Genomic DNA, 25,005 nt, shown 5'->3' on the forward strand with positions numbered 1-25,005 from the left:
GATCAACTATGGCACCCTGACTGCCATTAGGTAATAGGATAAAATCCTAGACCCATCACTAGACCTTCACTGGTGCAGTGGGTCTTGGGATCCTCCTGGTGCATGATAATGTCCGGCCTCATATGGCAAGGAGTTTGCAGGCAGTTCCTGGAGGATGAAGAAATTGATACCATAGACTGGCCTCTATGCTCCCCTGACCTAAATCTGGAACATTATGTTTAGGTCCATCCAACGTCACCGGGTTGCACCTCAGAGTGTCCAGGAGCTCAGTGATGCCCTGGTCAGGATCTGGGAGGAGATACCCCAGGACACCATCTTTTACTCCATAAAGAGCATACTGAGACTTTGTCAGGCATGCATTCAAGCATGTGGAGGACATACCAATTACTGAGTACCATTTTTGAGTTGTTGCAGTGACAACTTTGCAAATTGGAGTAGCCTTTCATCAGTTTTGTTTGTTTAAATTTCTTGGTGACTTTGGATGAAGCCCTCTGTGGATTGATCATTTTCACACAGCAGTATAGATATCAGCATGATTTTTTTTTTTTTCAAATTAACATCATATGTGTTTTCAAAGTGTTTTTTAAGCAGTGTATATTATGTCTATGACCTTTAATGCTCATTCTCTGAATTTTGTTTGTGACATGTCCCAAGAATTATTGACAGCCTGGTTTACCTGAAGATTGTGCCATTGTGTTAGATAGTTAGGAAAGCCTGCTGGAACATTATTTACTGAAGTTGCGTAGCTTCATAAACCACAGAAATGCAAGATAAATGCACAGTGGTGGGTAGAACAAATGCTATATGTCAGCCCTGGTTTCACTTCTTCACTGTTGTGTAGTTCAACAATGGCCTATACACCTCAGTCATAACATCAGGGTCACTGACAAGTGAAGTAAATAATGTATCTTTTCATCATTGCACCTGTTAGAGGTTGGGAAATGTTTCAAGCAAACATTTTGTCTTCAAAATTGATGTGTTGAGCAAGAAAAATGTCCCAACAAAAAGGATTTCCATTAGTTTGTAAACAGTCACCTACTGATAGATGACTGCATCTTGAAAACTGCAGCTCCTGGTGGGTGATCCTAGCCTCTAGTGATCAGTATTTATTAAAAGTGGTCCAGGAAAGAAACAACGGTGGACCAGCAATGAAGTCATTGGTGGCCAAGGCTGGGGAGTGAAAACTGGCCTGCATAGCGGCAGACCAGTCAGGGTGTTGCTTACCCCTGAAAAACAATGGGCACAAGAGCATCGGAAATTGATCACACAGCAACATGAATGACCGAGTGGGTGCACATCGCTTACCAGGGGAACACCCAGCATTAGAGTAGACCATGGATAGATGGTAAGCCAGTGGAAGCAGTGCATTGTTTTGCTGGGAAACCTTGGTTCTTGCTCTTCATGTCACTGTTACTTTGAAATGTACCACCGAAGTATTGTCACAGACCATTCATACAGTTGAATTAAAATGGTATTTCCTGGTGGCTGTGGAGGACAATACATGCTGCTGAAGCAAAAAATGGTTCAAGAAAGGTTTGAGGAGCACAACAACGAGTTGGAGGTGTTCACTGGGCCTCCAAACTCCGCAAATCATAATGCAACTGAGCCACATGCCTTCTAGGGCCTTTTGGAGACCACTAGGCCCTAGAAGCAAAAGGCGGACCAGCACACTATTAGGCAGCTGGTCATAAAGTTACTCTTGATCAGCATTTATAAACAGTGTGTAACTAACTAAATACCTTTGACCATTTGACAACACAAGGCACTCCAAATCCACACAACCCCACCAATCAATTGGAATTGGACCAGGGAAACAAATTGCCTTAATATAAAAGTATATTTTGAATGCTTTGAGATTTTTGTTGTTGTTCAAGTTGGCCCAATTAGTGGTGTGACAAAACTGAACATGTAGGCTCTTTTGGTAGGTGGGGCTATTTTAAAAATGATGAATTCATAACAAGATGTGACTCCTTCTTGCTTGCACTATAGGGATATTTTCCATGTTATTGTAGCTAATGCGTACATGTATTCGCACCCATGGCAACCCTGAAACCATACCATTACTTCATAGTAAAAATCCCAATTTAACCCAAAGGGTGGAATGGTCCATTTAGCCAGATGGAAACTGTACCCATAAAACATCAAGTAGTCTCCAGGAGCATGCATTAGAGAGCTGTCTAATTAGAGTATAATCCATGCTTCATTCAATATTGTACATCAGTGCCATGAGCTGGTACTTACCACACATTTCCATTGGGCCTTCAAAAAAAGTCTTCATCTGCAACGCATGTGGTCATCATTTAGGTTAAGGATCATTTATTACATTTCAGGAAGATGTGTTAATCTACTGGAGAATCATTTTCACCTTTGCCGTAATGACTCATGAGACAGTCAAGAAGGCTTGACTAATTTGCACCAGATAATAGATTTTATCCATTTTAGCTTCTCATTTTGGAAGTGTGCTCTGACATAGTGAAGGATAGGAAGGCTAGAAAGACAGACAGAAGGAGCCGTTTAATCCAACAATCAGTCAGAGATTAATTGAAACTCCAGCTCTGTAGCTGCATGTTTTTTGGCATTTAACTCTTTGGAACTAATTGTAAGAGAAACTGTTTATTTTCTGAGGACCATAAATGACATTTTGAAAACCACTGATTTCCGAAACACAAATTTTCTGTCGCCTTTTACACATTTAATTTTAAGAATTAGTACAATTATTTGTGCTTATGAAGGAACCAGAAATGACATACATGGTAGTTATTGCTGAGTGTGCTCTGCCAAGCAATAACCATGTCCTCCCATTCAGTTTTCTTCTTTTTTTTTTTTGATTTTTTTACTGTGCTGTACCTTCTATCATTTAGTCTTTTAAGTGTCCACATGATAAATAAGGACATTACAACCATTAACCAGTCACAAGCTACCGAGCCAACATTATGATTAAGGAAAAAAAAAAAAAAAAACATAAAAAATGGAAGAAAAACCGAAGTTGCCACTTTTCCTCTTTCTTGCTTGCCGTGTTCTCATTATTTTTTTCCAAAAAGGCCTGTCAGCTTGGCTAGTACATCATCCATTCATCAAAGCACCAATACTCCGCTAGCGCCACATGTAGGTAAAAAGAAAAGGTCAAACAACAAACTTTTGTGTTTCCAACATGAAGTGTGCCATTCAGCATTTTAATTAACAAAGGCTAAGGAATAGTGAATAAGCTGGCAGAAGTAAAAAAAGGCTTTGTGTAGCCTTGAGGAGAACAGCACAGAGACATAATGATAATGTTCTAAGTCCCTGAGAACAATGAAACAGCTAGTAAGGAAAATCAAGCCAGGGAGGATGAATGATACAGCAAATGCTGTGTAAAAAGCTTGCTGACTATAACACTTTATAACCACATGTCACATAAGATCATTGCTTTTCTTGATCTTTCACTCAGTGTTGTGGCTTTCTTTTAGTCAGACATTTGCAAAATCATTAAAAGCTGCAGCTGTTTTTATAATACGAATGTTGAACATGTAATGGTGTTGTCACATTAATACTTAATTCATAGCGAGGATCATGCTTAAAAACAGCAAAGCAGTACTATGTAGAGTTGAACGTTCCACTACTCAGGGCAACTACTGTGAGCCATCTGGAAATACCAAGTGTAACAAAAAGACATAATAAGCATAAAATCTAAATGTAGATTTAAGATTTGCACGTCTTTCAAAAACAACCAAGCTTTTTGGTTATAATGTATTTATAAATATATTACACACACACATACAATGTCTTTCTGTCTTTACAAGGACTTTGCATTGACTTCCATTCATTTTCCAATTCATTTCTATGGCCTAACTCTGACCCTCACCAACAATTACCACTACATAGGGAACCTTAATCCCACCTATGTCCTAAACCAAACCCCACTACAGCACCTTTGTCAGCAATACATCCTTACAACGTAGTAATTCAGAAAAATGGGTCTTCACAAATGCTAGAAAACACACACATTACATTTCCTGCCTTGGAGAAAAATATCAATGAATTCAATTTTTTCCCTATTTTGACAAAAGGTCTCGTAGGAGTTGCTTTTATAACTTGGTGTAAACTTGCTGCTTAGCAAAGCTAATGCTAGGTCTTATGTAATCAAGAAGGGAAGAGGCAGATCAAGCTGTGTCATTTTTATATCCTACGAGAGTCATACTATTTATACAGTTAGTATCTTGTTTTATTTAAAGTGTTGCTTTTCATGATTTTACATTTCAGGGTTAAGGGTTCTGTTTAGTTGTGTGGGTGGCAACACATCCACTTCCTACATTATTGGTGGAAAAATCATATCTGACAAAATTTAAAATTGGCAGGTCAGAGGTTCACAAAAATCAGAAATGCTCTTGAAATGCCGGGGGCTTTCAGTCATAATCCTGCAGATGGTAGCTTCGCCCCATTGGCTACTGACATAAATGCATCTCTGGTACAAAAGAAACATTCCAAAGTTTTGACTGCTTAAATCATTCAGAACCAAAATAAGATTTTTTTTAAAAACATACATTTTGTCATGCATACATTTTGATGTGTACTTAGAACTTTATTTTGCGGTAGCTGCCACACTTTTCAGGCTTTACCCTGTTTAGTTTTTTGTTTTGTATAGAAGTTCAGATTCAGAATTTGCTGCTGTATAATTGAAGCCATTCTTCTTTCTACCAGCGAAATGTTCCACGTTCTGCTGGCTGCAACAAAAACCTGAAGCATAATCAATCTACTTCCATGACAATTTATTATGGAGGAGTTATTTTCATGAACTGCAGCACCTCTTTTAGGTGACACGTTTTCACACTGGCTAAAAGGTTCTGTTTCTGTTGCTCTCAATAGCCTACAAAACCTCTCAGACTGACACATTTAAATGTTGATGCAGCCAGCACAATAATTACAAGTTGTATTTTTGAGGATTTAATTTCTTCTTGCACAACAGGATAACTCTCAGTTAATTCAAAAATGTTAATAAACCAAGTAAATGTTTCTGACATAAAAACTGGGACATCGCTTCCGTTCAATAACAGTCATAAGCCTTTCACTGTGTACCAGAATATTCAAGGTACTTCTGGGCTCTCCAGGTAGTTGAACTTCTGGAGGAGAAATGGTCCCTTCAGTTTTATGTTCGGCATTTCGGTGATCACCTACCATGGTCACTTGATTAATAATTGTGCATATTGGCAGACCACTAAACAACATTCATGTGAAAAGACATCTTAGACCTCTTAGAAATAATATTCTTAGTTATAGGCCTAAAGTTGGTTTCCATTCATCCTGCCCTGCTTAAATTACATAAAAAAGTGAAGCACCAGCCAGTTAAAAAAACACTTTGCCTTGCAGTCATTAAGTATTGGGATTCATGAACCAGTTGTGGGAAACAAATGGTTCTTCTGTATCCAGGACTGTAGACATACAAAGTTCTAATACATTTAAATATTATTGACACAGACTGAGATTGTTTATATATATATATATATATGTATATATATATATATATATATATATATATAGATGATTACGTCTTACAGCTAATAAAACCCCAAAGGTCTAGTTTTTTTGAATATTAGTGTATTTTCAATATACAAATCCTGGCCAACTAAAAATGATATCCATGTGCTGTACAGAGACTGTACTCAATACATGCTTTCTTGGCGTGAATGACTATGTTAATAAGGTATGGCAGCGATCGGCCTGTGGCTCTGCTGAGGTGTTAAGGAAGTCCAAGTTGTTTGAATGGTGGCCTTCAGCTTGTCTGAATTAATGGCTCTGGTGTTTCTCATCTATCTCTTGACTCTTGGACAGGCCAGTTTGCTGGCCCATCAAACACTGTGAAACAACGGTCATTAAAGTTAGCATTGGCACTTTTGGCAGTGTCGACAGGTGCCAGGTATAACATATCCAGAAATGAGATGACATGTCTGCGCTCATCATTACCGGCTGTGCAAGGTCAGTGTATTGAATTGAATTCAGTTTGTTTAAATAGCGCCAATTCACAACACAAGTTGTCTGCACCAAAAGGCACAGCCAAATGTATTATCCATAGAAGGAGAACATTAGGTTGTTGGCAGCAGAAGCTCAGCCAATGCCCCCCTCCAGGAAGGTGCCACAGCTTAACACAGAGCCTTCATACTAGACCTCAAGCAACTTGGACTCTGTGCATCCCCACTCTATTTTCAGACATTGGGATCTTTATTTCCAAATTAAATGCATGGTGTACTTTTATGTGAAAAGAACATTAGGAATGCGACAGCTGTAGCACATGGCTTGGCAATGTCTGCGTGTTGTAGCTTTGAGGCTGCAGTCCACGCCTCGGGAAACTTCCCCAAACTCTTGGAAGGACAAGTTGAGGATATCCCTCCTGTTTGTGCAGCTTTTTCTATGCTTGGGTAAGGCATTTTACAAATAGCCAGATCTCTTGAGGCTAAAACTGCTTGTGAGGGGTGTCAATGACCATCTTCTGGACAATGCTCACCTCAGTAGTCTTCATCCAGATTGTGTAGGACATAACGTTTTGCATAAAAAAATCTTGTTTTATTTGTTTTATGTAATGTAGAAATTTGAGAAACAACTTTGCGTTTTTATTAATTGTAAGAAATAATCACAATTTACATAAATAAACCATTAAAATGTGTCATTCCCAATGCAATTAATCTATACAATAAATGAGATTCACTTCGTTATTGAATTACTAAAATAAATGAACTTTAATGACATTCTTATTTACTGAGATGCAACAGCAAGGTATTTGGATCAGAAAAAAAAGTGATTAAAGGCTAAACAAGACATTACAGGTATTTTGGTGACCAAACTTATAGAAGGAGTGATTTTTCCTTTCTTTGGTCAAAAGACTTACAACTCTAACAAGAGACTTCCATTTTTAACTTCTGATGTTCTTCAGAGATCACTTTATCTTCAACATGCTCTCTTCCTGTCTCAACTTACAGTGACTAAAATGTATCATATCTATATATGAGCATAGCCTCTGTCAGCCCTCCAAAAAGGAATAAACCTTCCTGAATGGCTGTACCATTGCCTCAGAGGACCAAGGAGAGCTGCCCCGCAGACCTTTGCAACCCTGCTTCTTACGGCTTACTTTGGAGTGGGTGGATTTGCAGTCCACAGTGGTCCAGGGTGCAGCCTCAAGTGTCACATCACCTTAGTAACATTTTACACATCTGGCCATGCAGCAGAATACAACGAAACAGGCAAATTTTCTGCGTTGCCAGGTTTATTCGGCTTTTTGGGTTCTGGCCTGGAGCCTCTTTCAACATGCATTTGGACCTTGGCAGGCAGTGGGAAAAACAGCTTCAGGAGAGCTGTCAGTCACATGGTTTACATGGATATACATTTATACTCCTGTCTGCAGCACACCTCATGTGTCTTTCCGAATTCAGAGGGAGCATAACACCTGCTGGGAAAAGCTACAAAGCCTACAGATACAGAGCTAGAACAGGAGTTATTCTTGAGGTGAGAACAATTAAACCCCAGAAGAAAACTGGAGAAAATACTGTTACAGAGTAATATATATATATATATATATATATATATATATATATATATATATATATATATATATATATATATATATATATATATATATATATACACACACACACACAGGGTTGGACAATGAAACTGAAACACTTGTCATTTTAGCGTGGGAGGTTTTATGGCTAAATTAGACCAGCCAGGTAGCCAGTCTTCATTGATTGCACATTGCACCAGTAAGAGCAGAGTGTGAAGGTTCAATTAGCAGGGTAAGAGCACAGTTTTACTCAAAATATTGAAATGCACACAACATTATGGGTGACATACCAGAGTTCAAAAGAGGACAAATTGTTGGTGCACGTCTTGCTGGCGCATCTGTGACCAAGACAGCAAGTCTTTGTGATGTATCAAGAGCCACGGTATCCAGGGTAATGTCAGCATATCACCAAGAAGGACGAACCACATCCAACAGGATTAACTGTGGACACAAGAGGAAGCTGTCTGAAAGGGATGTTCGGGTGCTAACCCGGATTGTATCCAAAAATCATAAAACCACGGCTGCCCAAATCACGGCAGAATTAAATGTGCACCTCAACTCTCCTGTTTCCACCAGAACTGTCCGTCGGGAGCTCCACAGGGTCAATATACACGGCCAGGCAGCTATAGCCAAACCTTTGGTCACTCATGCCAATGCCAAACGTCGGTTTCAATGGTGCAAGGAGTGCAAATCTTGGGCTGTGGACAATGTGAAACATGTATTGTTCTCTGATGAGTCCACCTTTACTGTTTTCCCCACATCTGGGAGAGTTACGGTGTGGAGAAGCCCCAAAGAAGCGTACCACCCAGACTGTTGCATGCCCAGAGTGAAGCATGGGGGTGAATCAGTGATGGTTTGGGCTGCCATATCATGGCATTCATTCCCTTGGCCCAATACTTGTGCTAGATGGGCTGGTCACTGCCAAGGACTACCGAACCATTCTTGAGGACCATGTGCATCCAATGGTTCAAACATTGTATCTTGAAGGCGGTGCCGTGTATCAGGATGACAATGCACCAATACACACACCAATACTGGTGAAAGATTGGTTTGATGAACATGAAAGTGAAGTTGAACATCTCTCATGGCCTGCACAGTCACCAGATGTAAATATTATTGAGCCACTTTGGGGTGTTTTGGAGGAGCGAGTCAGGAAACATTTTCCTCCACCAGTATCACGTAGTGACCTGGCCACTATCCTGCAAGAAGAATGGTTTAAAATCCCGCTGACCACTTTGCAGGACTTGTATATGTCATTCCCAAGACGAATTGACGCTGTATTGGCCGCAAAAGGTGGCCCTACACCATACTAATAAATTATTGTGGTTTTAAACCAGGTGTTTCAGTTTCATTGTCCAACCCCTGTATGTCCATGTCATTCTAACACTTAAATATGTTTCGATCTAAACCATTCCATAACAGCTTTGGCTGTGTGTTTAGGGCTGTTATCCTGCTGAGAGATGAGCCTTTTGCTTAGTTTCGAGTCTTTAGCAGCTACTCATAGTTTTCCTTCCAGGATTGCCCTGTATTAAACTCCATCCACCTTTCTAATAATCCTGACCAGTTCCCCTGTCCCTGCTGAAAGAAACCAACCCCACAGCATGCTGGTGCTTCCAACATGTCTCACAGTGGGTTTGGTGTGTTTGGGGTTTTAGTTCTCTGCCACACACAATGTTCTGCATATATGCGAGAAAGTTAAATTTTGGAGTCATCCGACCAGAGTGTAACCCTGCCCACTGTGACCACTGTGCAGGACTTGTATATGTCATTCCCAAGACAAATTGATGCTGTATTGGCCGCAAAAGGAGGCCCTACACCATACTAATAAATTATTGTGGTCTAAAACCAGGTGTTTTAGTTTCATTGTCCAACCCCTATATATATATATATATATATATATATATATATATATATATATATATATATATATATATATATATATATATATATATATATATATATATATATATATATATATATATATATATATATATATATATATATATATATATATATATATATATGACCAACATAAAATAGGGAAAGAAATGAGTATGATGAATTGCTAACTTTAACCCATTAATATTTACCCCTTATAAGTACAGGTGGATTATTTAAAGCTCAAAGTACACATGTAAACCCACAGGTAAGAGACTCATGTTTTTTTGGGCTTTGAATGAATCTCACAGGTAATCCTAGCGGTGCTGGCAACTAACAGATTGCAATGCCTTGGGTCTGATGCGAAACATAAAGAAAAGGTAATACGTCTACACAGCCCTAGTTCAAATCCAAGGGTTTTGTAATGTAACGCCAAGATAAATCCTTCGTGAACTTTTCCCAGCTTTATTGTGACCTAGAAACACTTTTATATAAAAACAAACCACATTTTTGGGGGTTCTTCCTTTACTGAAACCACAGCTGCAGATGGAGAAAAACAGCCAAAAATACACGATGCTGCCACCACAGTGCTTCATTGTGGCTATGCTGTTCTTTTGAGGATGTGTAGTGTTGGTTTTGTACCAAGCATACCAGTCAATAATTGGAGAAACTTTGTAACAACCAGTTTTTTGGAAATTACAAAAGCAGGATTTTTGTCCAAAAGGCCATGTGGAAGAATGTGGTATGGTTTGATAGAAAGAAACTTCAAGTTTTTGGCAACAATTTGTGCCAAAAAATCTTTGGCACAAAAACAGCACGGTTGATAAAAGGACAACATACCCGCAGTGAAACATGGTGGTGGCAGCATCATGATCTTGGCCTTTCCTCAGATGGAACCTTTTTTTTTTTTTTATTAAAAGGTGGATTGAATTATAAACAATTCCGAATACCAGCTTAGACTTTAAATCTTTAGGGGACTGCTAAAAATCTAAAAATTAAGGAGAATTTTATTTTTAGCTTAATGCTGACTTTTAACATATACCTGAATATTAAGTCATTCATAAGAATGACTTAATGGGGGAAGATTGGTTTTGGATTGCTCTAGTCAGAGTCTTGAACCTAATTCAATCCAAAATCCGTGGGGCCACAGGAACAGAACTATGGACAAGAGATTTCCACACAGTTTGACAGATTCTGTCTTTTTAAGGTCGAGTAGCTAAATATTGTCAAGTGAAGCTGCGGGATGCTGAAAGACTCCTACCAAATAAGACTAAATGCTAAAATTGATTTAAAATATGTTCAAAGTTTTAGTTTAGGGGTCCACACAGCTCTGCAACCAGGTTTTTATCTTTTTATTTTTACCTTAGAGCATATTTATTCAATTCTAAATTGGATTTTACAGGATAGGTGGAAAAAGCTTATAAATTATTTATCTTGACGTAATTTACATCACAGAACTGAAAATAAAGTATTTTATTCACAGGAACGCAAAGGATGCCACATTTTGTAACAAAAACATATTTATGGATGGTATGTGTGGGAAAAAGAGCTTACCAAAAGTACAGAGGACCTTCCGACTGCCAAGAAAACAATTCTTCAAAGTCAAAAGAGAAATCTTAGTAAGGGAGGGAAAAATAGGTCGTTAGGATACCTGTCGGGGTGGTGATACCCAAACTGAAAAGCACTCAGCATTGACAAATGATCCAAATAAGAGGTGACATGACTCGAGATCACGCTTGAGTTGCAACAGCAGTTTTAGATTTACTGTCCGCTCACAGGCTGTAAATCTGAGGGAATACTTTGCTATTTGATGGAAAGCAATGCCCGGCAGTGTCATTCGCACTAAAACCAAGGAGGGGTCAGGTACTCTATTTTAATTCCAAGATTTATTTTGTCTCCTCATTACACACAAAGTGCCTCATAGATCCAAAGAAATGTTTGAATAATTCACTGAGATGACTTTATTATTCTAATTCATCTGTCAGCCAAGCGAGTAATGCACTAATGCATGGAAGCAGATATCCATGAAAAAAGAAGAGACCCGAAATCAGACCCGAACTTGCCCTGAGAGAGGATTGGTAGCTTGATAAGCAAACTTTGGGTTCAGTTCTGTGTCATGAACCTAACTGCATCAGGTTGTAGCTCAGATTTTCAATAAGAGGTTGCAAATGTTGCAAATCAAGTGTCTTGGAAAACAGGAAAAAACATTAATGCAAGCAAAGTTTTAGTGTCTCGTGTCTTTTCTGCCTCTCGGAATGAAACTGAGTTTTACTGAGAAGTGAGGTTCATGAGAGACATTTCACCAGAAATGCAATGCCTGTGTAGTCTAAAACAGCTCTCTAAAGCTCATCCTATGAAATTTTAAAGATTTGAAACTATCAAATTCTTTTTCTTCATTGAAACATATATTAAATATTTACATATTTGAAACAAGAGGGGGAAAAAAAAGCATGGAAAACTCCCACAACTGCGTCCTAGTCCACACGAGAAGCTTCTCACTCAGAGTTATGAGCACATAAAATGAACAAAGACACATAACACAACCTTCTGCCAAAAAACAGTTTTTCCAAAATTTGTTGACTCTAAAAATTTTCCTGTTAACATATAATTTTCTCAGAATGTTTTCAGTCACACCATAAAACTGAAAATGCCCCTATACGTTAAAGTAACCATGCCAGGCCTGTATGTGGCGCTGTAATAATGCCACAGCAATATACCAAGAACAAAGAATGCACTGAGCATGTGTAAAAAGTTTGAGATAATCAAACAGTTCAATATTAGTGAATAATGTTTTAAACACAAGGGTGGTCTTGTCTGTGATTGAACACTCTTGAACTTGTTTCCCCTCAAAAAAAAAAAAAAAAAAACTTTCTCCTAATGTGCTGCCTGAATGTGTTTACTAGAGTGAAACAATGACAACTTTTGCGTATTTACTAGAAGCTTAACAAGATCTTGGGGCATTCCATACAGCAATATTAAAACACAAAGCTCAATTTGTTCATGAGTGTCTTAACACATGAAACGTAACTTTGTGGTGGCTCTTAAAACTGACACTCTAGGCCCAATTTCTTGTGAATGTTTTCCAAATCCTTCAATGAACTTTCCTTCCCAATCCTCTCAACACTGCAGTTACTGCAGTTTCGTCAATTGTTTTCCAATATATTTTTTGCTTCCATTGAACATTCCGTTTTTATTCATTTATCCTCAATTTCTCCTGGAAAACTGCTGAGCCAGCAGTCTTCTACATGATTGTGTACACAATATGTTAAACATTTCTGTATTATAATCATTTATCGGTTTTCTGCAACATTCAAATTTCCTGAGAAACTGGTGTGAAAAAAAAAAACAGAATAATTAAAATTACAAGAAATAAGTGCTTAAAATATATTGCTCTGTGTAATGAATATATATGATACATGTACTTTTTTGATGATAAAGCAAAGGGAAGCAAGCAATTTTTAATTTTTTTTTTATTTCTAGCTGTAACCCTTAACATAAACTTTACACACACACATTGATTTTCTGAAAGTGGGGCATTAAGAAAGCCCATACTGCTTTAATTTAGCAAGTGTTTATGCTAATGGATGTGAGAATTACCTGCATGATACAGATCATAGCTCGGAGGGATCAGAGCTCTAAAATGTGATCAGAGGGTTAACTGGATATTTTCTGCCCTTACCATGTAGGGCGGTTGCCTTGGGAGTATTCTAGAGGGGGAAAAAAAGCCAGAGACACCTATGGAGCTCCTCTTCTCTGAACTTCCCCACTGATGAACTATATTTGGCTATGCTTGCTGTTAACCTTTAGTCATTGATATAATTTGGGTAAGTGGTTTGTCTCTTAATTGCTAGCCTTAATTTTAGAATAGCACTTGGTAATGGAGGCTATAAAAATGGCCCCAGGTGGCTTTGGCCAGTGGTAAAGGCAAAGGAAAGCAGTGGAAACTACTTTGATTCATTTCAGTTAAGAAGATAAAAGTTATCAAAAGCAACATTTTTAATCAAAATCCAGTCAAGAAGGAAAGAAATGACAGACCCTCTTAGAGCAGATGTAAATAAATGTCTGTAAATATTAATATTTCAGCTCTAGAGATAAACCTCAACAAGTGTCACTTATGCTAAACATGTAAACATGCCCCAGCATAATGATGCAAATAATTATTAATGTCATTATGATTTCTTCACACTGTGAAACAAGCCGATTTAAAGAGTTTTGCAGAGCAGCCCCTGACAATAGCCACAGAAAGCAACAGCTTTATACATTTTAATAATAGATGCAATTTCAAAAAATGCTCTACACTTTATTTAATTTATCGTACTATAATAACTAGTGATACACTAAATTAATCAGGAAATTCTACTTCTCTTAATAAGCTCTGACCAGTAATCAGGAGTTCAGGTACTGAAAATTATTTTACGGACGCGTCGATACAAGAAAAACCACCATTTTGGTCTTTAAATAGACAACCTGCATCTTATTTGACATACTTTGTTTGAATTTTTGCAAAAATCCCTAAGATGGGGTATTCACACCACTTGAATTTTGTCTGAGTTACAACCCCAATCCTCAGTGTATTTTATTGGGTTCATAGACCCAAACAAAGCACTGCACATCTGGAAAATGGAAGAAATGGGATCCATGGTTTTCATATTCTGATTTTGTATTTAAAGATCACAAAATATTAGCCTATCAAAATTAAACACTAAAATGTTGAATGGAATAGTGTTGATTTAACTTTTTAACTAGTAAACTAAAGGCATGTTGTCTTAAAATGTTCATCAGTATCTCAGTTGGGGTGTGTTGTCACAGATACTTACTAGTTAAACATAAGGTCATGTAAAATTGAATTTGTATCTAATTAAAGTGCTGTAAATTCCCTAACTTATTGTGTAGGGTTAGCATCATTTACAACATCTTCCAAAAATGATCACTGGTTCAGGTAATGATTGGAGAATGAAGACCACCAGACTAGATATCCAAGTGAGGAGCCTGGGGGAAAGCCTCGTTTTCTCCTGCATCCCTGAGGGCACAGTAAAAGACCCAGAGAACCACACTTTTTTGGAAGTTGGGCATTTTTTGTTACTTTATTTTAATCAAAAGAATTTGAATGGGAAATTATTTATATCTACCAGCAGCAGGACTACGAGCCTAAGAGAAGAACATCTGGTCAGCATTGCACAATCTTCTTGTTTTACCCCAGGCTCTTATAAAATTATGAGAGACAGAATAATTCATTCAACTGCTGAATTTTTAATTAAAAAGTCTCACTCCATATGCTCCATTCCAAATACATTTCATTGCACAAAAACACCAAGTGGAAAGCAAAGGGTGTGTACTTCTATTCCAAATTGCCCAACATTTGCAGGTTTTAAACCTCAATATCTGTCTCCTATTCTTAATCAAGCCACCTATTTCTACTCACTTGTCATCCCCTTTTAGTGTTTGAACATTTTAGTTTCTTCAGTCCGATTTCCCAATAATTTTGTCACCATACCTTTGTTTTCCAGATTTTCATTGGTGTTTATTTGTATCGCATTGTTTTATTGATTATTTTTTTTAGTATCACTTACACTTTACATTCAGGTAATGTGTAGTTTTTGTTTTTTGCCAAAATGCCATTTTTAAACCAAAAGGTTCAGTTCTGCTCCTCTCTTGCCAGAGCAACATTTTTACCACATTGTTGCTGCGGCCCCTACGTGAATTTTATTCGGGGATATTAGAATAAAGGGGAGCTAAATACAAATGCAGACCAGAGTTTTCTGTTTTTTGTTTTTTTTTAAAAGGGTAAAAAATGCAGCTGTGTCTTCGCAATTTGACAATGTAGAAACACCTCAAGGGGAATTTATACTTCAACAAGTCAATGCACTTCATGCAGTTCGAATCCAGTGAGTCCTGTTGTCATCTTTATATTGAAGATTTTATTAGGGCCACAAACATTTCAAAGCTAAGATTATGAATGCAGAATCTTGTTTTAGGCTCCTTTAGACCTGCAAAATACATTTGATGACAAGTGAATTAATCTTTATGGTTACAATACGTACTGTAGCTCTTTGATGCTGAAATGAGCACGCTAATGCTGATAAGATATGCACAGCTAATGAAGAGCCTGTCTTCTTTGTTTCCCCTTCTGTCTGTGATTGTGACATCCAATCCAATGAACCCCTCCAGCACAAATATTGTTATTTCGTCTTTAAATAAGGTAAGTAGGGAAACTGTATAGAACACAACACTGGGACAAGCACTAAATGAATAACTGTCTGGTGAGAGGTTTAGATGTTGTAGTAAATTTGGCAGGACCAGTAATTATAAAACTAGGCCATATTGCAATGGGAGATAATTAACGTTAGTATGTCCCTGGGAGGTTTTTGTAAAGTAGGGGGGGAGGCTTTGACACGGCCTATTCAATTATGTCCTTCCCTGTGGGTCCAGAAACCCAGAATATAGAATATCTAAATTAGGCACATGACAACTCTCTCGCTGTGTCAGGTAGAAAAAGTACTGGTTGGCAGAATGAACGGGAAGTTGTGGAAGCAAATCTTGTTAAAGGATTGGTGTTTTTATAAACAGATGTTACAAATCATTTGTGGTATAAAGAAGACCTAAAACTCTTCATAATTATCCACAGACTTGCTTGTGGACATTTAAACTTCAACTTTCACAATATCAGGAAGGAAAAAGAATTTATGAAAACAGGATGAAATACATTCAGAGCTACAATAGATCAATTAATGAGATGGCAGAAATACTAAAATGACCTTATTGATTTTTGTGCAGCACATGTAAAACTATCTGCAATGGAGATTTCTACAATGTCACAATCATACGTCTACTTGAAAGCTGGAATGGACCTCGCCAAAATGCTGCTCATGACTTGATGGGATTTAATAGGACTGCAATTATAGAAAAAAAGATGCCGGTTGTAAACTTGAAATGCTGGCAGTATGAACATGATGGGTCAAATGGTTTCATAAATGGATTAAAATGCAAAGTACAGAGTTTTGAGAGAAGTGGGGAGCGGATGTTAAGAAAAAAAACATATGGAGCTACTGGACTCAAGTAAGATATGATTAAGAATGCAGTCATTTCAAATATTACAAAGTAGGTTGCTAACATGCATGCCAAATTTTGGTTGAAATGATTCATTTTCCTCCAATAATCTGCAAGGGATCAGTTATGGAATGCAGGGCAATGAAAGAATAGTTTGTACATTCAGAGATTTCTTGTTTCAAAAACGAATTTTAGTTAAAGCCACAAAAAAGAAAACTTGAGTAAATACAGAAAGAAAAATCTTACATTTATTTAATAGAAAAAAGCAATCCTAACCAACCTTGAGCCATTGAGAAAAAGTAAAAACCCATTGTAAATAAACCCTTAACCTTGATTAACCACATGTTTTTGAAAGCATAGTTCAATCTCCCTAACCACACCCAGACTTAATTACTGCCAGACCTGTAGAACAGAACAAGTGTGACAACATAAAGTAGAAGACAAAAATCAGCCAATCATGCCCCAATTTAAAGAACTTTAAGATCATGCTCCCCTAGATCATAACAACCAACAAGATCAGTTTCCATAACTACCCAGATAACACACAGCTCTACATTACAATGTCACCAGGTGACTTTGAACCTATTCAAGCGTCGGTAGATGCATAGAACAAATCAATACGTAGATGTGTCATAATTTTCTTCAGCTGAATAAAATCAAAATTGAAGTACTTATTTTTGGACCAAAGGAGGAAGAATCATGAGTCAGCACACAGCTTCAGTTACTACAGCTAGAAACCACAAGCCTGAAATCTGAGCTTAATGATGGATTCAGACCTGAACCTCCAGAGGCACAAGAGAACAATCACCAAGTCAGCCTTCTATCACCTGAAGAACATTTCCAGGATTAAAGGACTAATATTGCAGCATAATCTTGAAAAGCTCCACCATGTGTTTATTGTTAGTCAAACGGATTACTGCAACAGTGTCTTGACAGGTCTGCCAAAATGTTGATCTGACAGCTGCAGCTGATCCAGAAATCTGCTGCCCGCATCCTCAACAAAAACAACAGAAAGCAGAGGACATCAACCCAGTCCTAAAGTCCTTACCCTGGCTCCCTGTGTCTCAGAATAGACTTTAAAATAAGTGTTAGGTTATAAGTCACTGAATAGCATAGAACCAAAATACATTAAAGATTTTTTGTTGTATCAACCTTCCAGACCATTCATGTCTTTCAGGTTCAAGGCTACTCAGTATCCTCAGAATCAGAACCGAACATGGAGAAGCAACATTCAGGTCTTATGCTCCACTAATCTGGAGCAAACATCCAGAAAACAAACCAAACTTTAATAGTTTTCTTATTTTTCAGTATTTAAAGTCTTGTCGCTAAAACGTGCTATACAAATATACGCTTTACCTTTAATAATAACAGGTCATCCCTTAAAGGATGGCATATGGGAATGTATATAAATCTGCACTAAACATGAGAAGAATAAGCAACAATATTAGATTAATCTTAATCAAATTGTTCTAAAAAGGTTACAGCCCATGTGCAAAATGCATACCTTTGAGATATGTTTCCATCCATATTTAAAGGAAAGCTTGATAATGTACTTCCCCTTCTTCCTTTGCAATAGAATTTGCTCTTCGTCCATCCAGAATACATTGCAGACAATGATTAGCACAGTGAATAACATCAGAACATGCCAAGGGGACATTTTTGTTTCCCTCATTACATTTTCAAATCCCTGTAACTTTATAAAATTGAACCTCCGGTCTTTCACACTTTATGGCGTTTTCTACAATGACTTTCTTCAACATCTCTTAAGGAACATAAGTTGTGTGGTACATATTAAAAGAATTATAACCATTTTTATTTAGAATAGCCGAGGAGTCTTTGTTACTCGGATAGAATCTATGTATTAAGTTTCACTTTTTTCAGCTGTTGCGACAAAGGCATAGTCACCATGGCAACCCAGTTGGAGAGCAAACAACTCAAAAGGAGACAGACCGACACAGTTATCAAAATGAAGCTGGCCCGATCTTGTTCTCTGATTAAATGTTTAATAATTCTAAACACAGAATCTTTAAATGGATTTTAATTGTGTAAGATAATATCTGTTTGATTAAAACCAATCTGCCAAAGAAACAAAAGTCCTGAAAACATAGCAATTTGAATTTCACAGTTTAATGAACACTTTTATAAAATGACTGGCTGGATGCTTTTAACATTACCAGAGTAAAATAATTAATTTCACAGAGCTTCAGAAAATCAGCTAGCAACATCTGGATTATAAAGAAATATGCTGCTAAACATGGTAAGATCTGCATTTTATAGTCTGCAACTGGACAGGATGCTCCTCCAGCAGATCTTGGACTGTAACATAGCGCTAAATGCGTGGGTCCTGTACTGGCTTGATGCCTGTATTGCTCTGCGTTATTTGATGTTTCGGCTTTGCAGATATAGTTTCACAGTTTCACGCTCACAAAAGGCCAACACTGATGAACAGTTAAATAATGAGTAGCAGAGTAGGACTTTGAGGTCTCAGAAAGTAAAACCACCAGGTGGACATCTTACAAATAGAGATGCATTTCAATAAAATAGAATATCATTAAAAAGACATTTTACTTCATTACTTCAGCAATTGTGACACAAGTGATATAAGTGACTACAGAGTGACATCTTTCAAGAGATAATTTGATCATTTCAAAATTATCATGTCACCCCCAAAGTTAATTTTCTCAAAAAAACTAAAAACCAAATCATGTTTAATACTGAAATGTTATGTTATGGCCGGGAGAATCGTGAGTAAGAGGTTAAGCTACAGAATACTATCCTTGTTTATCAAGTGGAGTGGAGAAAAAACTCAAGTTGCTTAAGATCCAGTGTGAACATAATCAGTAATGATTTAGGGAGCCACATTATCTGCTGGCAACCTGGGCTTCCATAACACTGCACTAGAACCACAGTCTAATCCTTACCATGTCACTCATTGATGGATGGATTAAATCTGGAAATACCAATATTTCCCCTTACTCATTCCCCCCCCCCCCATAATTCTTCAGACCAGGAAAATGCAGATGTAATATTCCATACTTTTCCAGACTCTAAGAACTCTGCTGTAGAGTGTGAGATGGAGCCCTTTGCTTTTTGCTGTAGGTCAGTGACTCGATGCATTCTGCTGGATTAGATAGAAAATGTTTTAACCAATTTGAAAAAGAAACTGAACTAGTATGCATTGTTTGGATGGGTATGGAATTGACTTGGAATCCATTTGTATGATTAGATTGAACTGACTTGAAATTACATTTGTTGTGAATTGACGCTATATAAATAAACTGAATTGAATTTTGTTATTTCTCTGAGCATTGCATGCTCCAAACTTGGAATGGGTTAGCTGGGACACTCACTTAAGATAATATTGGTAGTTGTCATAAATGTTTTACAGTTATGATTAATATTTCTCAGCATAGACTGATCGACTTAACAAACACTCCCAGATTGATGGCCAGCAACATCTTTTTCTTTTTAAGTCATTGCTGATGTCTTTTCAACCCTGAATTGTTATGAAGAAAATTTGTGTTTTTAAACACCTGAAAAATTAAAAAAAGAAGGATAGCAGTACAATTGCCTTTAAACATAATTTTCATCACTTTTCCGACTCCTATTATAGATCCCTCCCCTCTGGCAATTTTGGGGATATTGACTTTTTTTTTAATTACTGAAAATAATCAATGTGTAACATAATTAGCATTTCCATAAGTCCAAAGTAGGTTATACAGGTCCTTCTCAAAAAATTAGCATATTGTGATAAAGTTCATTATTTTCCATAATGTCATGATGAAAATTTAACATTCATATATTTTAGATTCATTGCACACTAACTGAAATATTTCAGGTCTTTTATTGTCTTAATACGGATGATTTTGGCATACAGCTCATGAAAACCCAAAATTCCTATCTCACAAAATTAGCATATCATTAAAAGGGTCTCTAAACGAGCTATGAACCTAATCATTTGAATCAACGAGTTAACTCTAAACACCTGCAAAAGATTCCTGAGGCCTTTAAAACTCCCAGCCTGGTTCATCACTCAAAACCCCAATCATGGGTAAGACTGCCGACCTGACTGCTGTCCAGAAGGCCACTATTGACACCCTCAAGCCAGAGGGTAAGACACAGAAAGAAATTTCTGAACAAATAGGCTGTTCCCAGAGTGCTGTATCAAGGCACCTCAGTGGGAAGTCAGTGGGAAGGAAAAAGTGTGGCAGAAAACGCTGCACAACGAGAAGAGGTGACCGGACCCTGAGGAAGATTGTGGAGAAGGGCCGATTCCAGACCTTGGGGGACCTGCGGAAGCAGTGGACTGAGTCTGGAGTAGAAACATCCAGAGCCACCGTGCACAGGCGTGTGCAGGAAATGGGCTACAGGTGCCGCATTCCCCAGGTCAAGCCACTTTTGAACCAGAAACAGCGGCAGAAGCGCCTGACCTGGGCTACAGAGAAGCAGCACTGGACTGTTGCTCAGTGGTCCAAAGTACTTTTTTCAGATGAAAGTGAATTCTGCATGTCATTCGGAAATCAAGGTGCCAGAGTCTGGAGGACGACTGGGGAGAAGGAAATGCCAAAATGCCAGAAGTCCAGTGTCAAGTACCCACAGTCAGTGATGGTCTGGGGTGCCGTGTCAGCTGCTGGTGTTGGTCCACTGTGTTTTATCAAGGGCAGGGTCAATGCAGCTAGCTATCAGGAGATTTTGGAGCACTTCATGCTTCCATCTGCTGAAAAGCTTTATGGAGATGAAGATTTCATTTTTCAGCACGACCTGGCACCTGCTCACAGTGCCAAAACCACTGGTAAATGGTTTACTGACCATGGTATCACTGTGCTCAATTGGCCTGCCAACTCTCCTGACCTGAACCCCATAGAGAATCTGTGGGATATTGTGAAGAGAACGTTGAGAGACTCAAGACCCAACACTCTGGATGAGCTAAAGGCCGCTATCGAAGCATCCTGGGCCTCCATAAGACCTCAGCAGTGCCACAGGCTGATTGCCTCCATGCCACGCCGCATTGAAGCAGTCATTTCTGCAAAAGGATTCCCGACCAAGTATTGAGTGCATAACTGTACATGATTATTTGAAAGTTGATGTTTTTTGTATTAAAAACACTTTTCTTTTATTGGTCGGATGAAATATGCTAATTTTTAACCTCTGCAGGTGTTTAGAGTTAACTCGTTCATTCAGATGATTAGGTTCATAGCTCGTTTAGAGACCCTTTTAATTATATGCTAATTTTGTGAGATAGGAATTTTGGGTTTTCATGAGCTGTATGCCAAAATTATCCGTATTAAGACAATAAAAGACCTGAAATATTTCAGTTAGTGTGCAATGAATCTAAAATATATGAATGTTAAATTTTCATCATTACATTATGGAAAATAATGAACTTTATCACAATATGCTAATTTTTTGAGAAGGACCTGTATCTTTCAGTCATGTTCAATGCAACAAGAGTTTGTCATAAAACATTTTTTAAAAATCGATTTTTAACAGTACGGCCTGAAATGCAATTATGGCACCCAAAAACCGGCTCACACTTTTATGCTCCAAATCCAATGTTGTGTCTGCAAATTAATGCTGAGTTTTCTGGGAACGCAATATCTGTCTGTCACAATGTTATCCACCGAGTCGAACTGTCAGCCCCCTAAATGAGGAATAATGTACCCCGTTTCCCAGAAATTCTGCACTGTCCTGGCCGATGCCGCAGCCAACTCCTCTGTTGTTTCTGGATAATTTAGAGCTCCCCTTAGATCTGTCAGTGCAAATTATGAGCTCGGCTCTTGTCTCCACCAGCTAATGATGTGGCGGTAGATGTTCATTTATAGCAGCTTGCTCAAAGAAGCTGGACAGCGACACATCAAGGGGATAAAGCTGATTTATATTCTTTATAATCAGATGTGCTAAATTTGTTTCAAACAACCCTGCAGTTTAAAAAGAAGAAGTTTGAGCATCAAACATGGCGATGAGCAGTCAAGAGGTGCTACTTTGCACTGAAGTTATAGGGATGCATATTTTCTGCGGGGGTATGACTTTTTATTTAGGCCATTCATCTTGCTGCTTAACCATTAGTTATTCCATATCCCCAACTTCAATTAATCTCCAAGCAGGAGAGATTAATACTTGTGGAAGGCAACCATGATGCACATTTAAATTAAGCAAAATATACCATGACCTCAAACTTCATGTCATTTACTGGAATTTTAAGTGACCTAATACAATACAAATGCCAACATCACTTTCAAATTTTAATTTGAAAAAATAATTAAAAACCTTGCCATAAAATACAAAAGACATTGATTAAAGTTTGTGGTTAAAACATGACAAAATGTGAAAAGATTTATGAAGGTTTAATTGGACACTTTCTACACCCATCAGGATGTGCAGAAAAGCAGCCTGTGTTAACCAAATCGTTGCTTTGTGTCCTTAAAGTCTCTCTTTTCAGGATCTATACATCTTTATCCTTTAAAATGATGAAGGCTTAATGTGCATGCCTATGGTGCACATTCACCACTCGCAATAAAGAGAGCAGTGTTGATACAGTGGCAGCATTTAGGGTTATTTTTCTACCCACAGATAAAGGCAAATTTTCTGCTCCAGATCTGGCCGAAAAATGATATGAAGCTTATTTCAGTGTAAAGCTTACAGCATCATCACATTACTCTACTGATTGGGTCTTCTATTCATCACCAGCAGGGCAGCCAGCAGTTTTCATCCCCAGACATCTCCCAGATGGAGTGTCAATCCTCATCCGAGGACCCAGCTGAACTCCGGTATCATATTACATTTTTTTTAGGATTTATTTTACAAATGTCAAGGGACCACTGGGAGTAAATGCCACTCTTGTGATCAAGAAGTTACCCTCCTTCTCATGTCTGCTTCTTTTGTGGATTGCAACTGACAAATCCTTAACTTGTCATTGCTAGCATCAGCTTAGCAACCCTTCATGCCACTTCAAAAGTGCCTATGTTATTGAAGTATGCGCGCAACAGCATCTCGGCTATTGAGTTGGTTTATCCCGAAGTCGTATGCTGTCATGTCTGCGATGTAGCGTTGTTTAAATTAGCTAATGTCATTGATTATGACGAGGTAAAGAGTGAGTTTAGGAGGGAATGCAGTTTTTTTGTGATGTTTTTAACCTCTTTAACATGGCATAGTGTTTGATGCTTTTACTTTAGGGTTCCTATGCAGTCTGGAAAAGTAGGGAATCTGGTTTAATTATTTTTCAGGTCGAGATAAGCATAGAAAGAAAATAGGCTTTGAAAAAAAATGTGAAGTTTCACACTGTAACCCCTATCCATACTTCCATTCTTCCCATTTTAATTCCCTCTCCCTTCCCTTTGTCCTTTTGTTCACCTTTCCTTTGTCCTTTCTTCTGCCCTCTTTCATCCTGCCTCCCTCCCTCCCTCCCTCCCTCAAATGTTGTCCTCCCTCCACAATTTGCTCATTCCCTCCCTTGCTACTGTATCCTTTCTTTTCTGCTCCCTTCCTCCCGTTGTCCTTTTTTTCCCCCAAGTTTTAAAATTCAAGGAAAATGTTCATGTATTGCGTTGTCCTGCAGTTGCTCGATATATCAAGTTGGAAAAGTGAATGATGAATAATGTGGGCAGGCCTCCAAGCATCATCATCCAGAGTTTCTGTGTGTTCTGCAGAAGGATCTTGGGGGAGTGACTGTGGCTGCCTTCCCCTCTTCTGACAGCTAATGTGGGCTGTGTTCCTCTCCGCTTTGGGCACGGTGACACACATTGACATTTTTTCTTTTTTTTTTTTAACCAGACTTGTACATCTGCATGGATACACACCGAGGGGAATGACGGCAGAGTAAGACAGCTCATGGAGTCACAAAAGTGGCATGCTAAGTCCTTGGCTCACTCTGTTTCACCTCAGGAATCTGCCCCAAGAGGACTCCGGTGACACACTACTCAATATGGATAATATATGAGCAGCTATGTGGTCATGGCAAATGAGTACATTAAGTTTCTGTCAGCACATCAGAGCAATGTCTGTAATAAGCATGCAAGTAAAAATGTATTCCAACCATGTATGTAACAAAGTATTGATCGTATCTGAAGTATCCTGGTAGCGTTTAGCCATCTATAGCTATTAATAACTGCGGTGTATTCATTTTCCTCAAACCTAGAGCAGTTCATGTTTTAAGAAAGTAAATCATTTCAATTTGTTACAACCTGAACATTTTCAGGTCGACTAGTACTGTACCTTTTTCACTGTTCATTTAACACTTCAGATAACATTACGTGCCTTGCAAAGCTGACTTGTACTGTTAGTTTACTGTATGTATAAAAATATTTTATTACGATTTACTTTGATCGACCAACACAATTTAGTGCATAATAATGAAGTAGATGGAAATGATACTCTAGCACATGAATATCTGAATATCTAAGCCATTCCCATAGAATCTCAAAAGCGTAATCACCCCCCTTTACTCTGATGAACCCAACTAAAATTCAATGCAGTTAGTAAATACCCTGCGTGTGACTTACACCGTTAATAAAGTTAACAGTGTGATGGCATTGCTATGCTTTGTTAAGGGGGCT

At 38.1% G+C, this 25,005-nt stretch overlaps 1 long non-coding RNA gene across 2 annotated transcripts in view; it reads left to right on the top strand.

The window, feature by feature from the left end:
• LOC124861860 overlaps nt 1-24,469 on the top strand; it is a 69,873-nt gene extending 45,404 nt beyond the window's left edge. For both annotated transcript variants that reach the window (XR_007036773.1, XR_007036774.1), the window contains one exon: nt 24,224-24,469. This is a non-coding gene — a long non-coding RNA (uncharacterized LOC124861860). The remainder of the gene's footprint in view (nt 1-24,223) is intronic.
• Nucleotides 24,470-25,005: the final 536 nt, after the last annotated feature.

This window comes from Girardinichthys multiradiatus, chromosome 24 (assembly GCF_021462225.1).
Source record: "Girardinichthys multiradiatus isolate DD_20200921_A chromosome 24, DD_fGirMul_XY1, whole genome shotgun sequence".
Classification (NCBI taxonomy): domain Eukaryota; kingdom Metazoa; phylum Chordata; class Actinopteri; order Cyprinodontiformes; family Goodeidae; genus Girardinichthys; species Girardinichthys multiradiatus.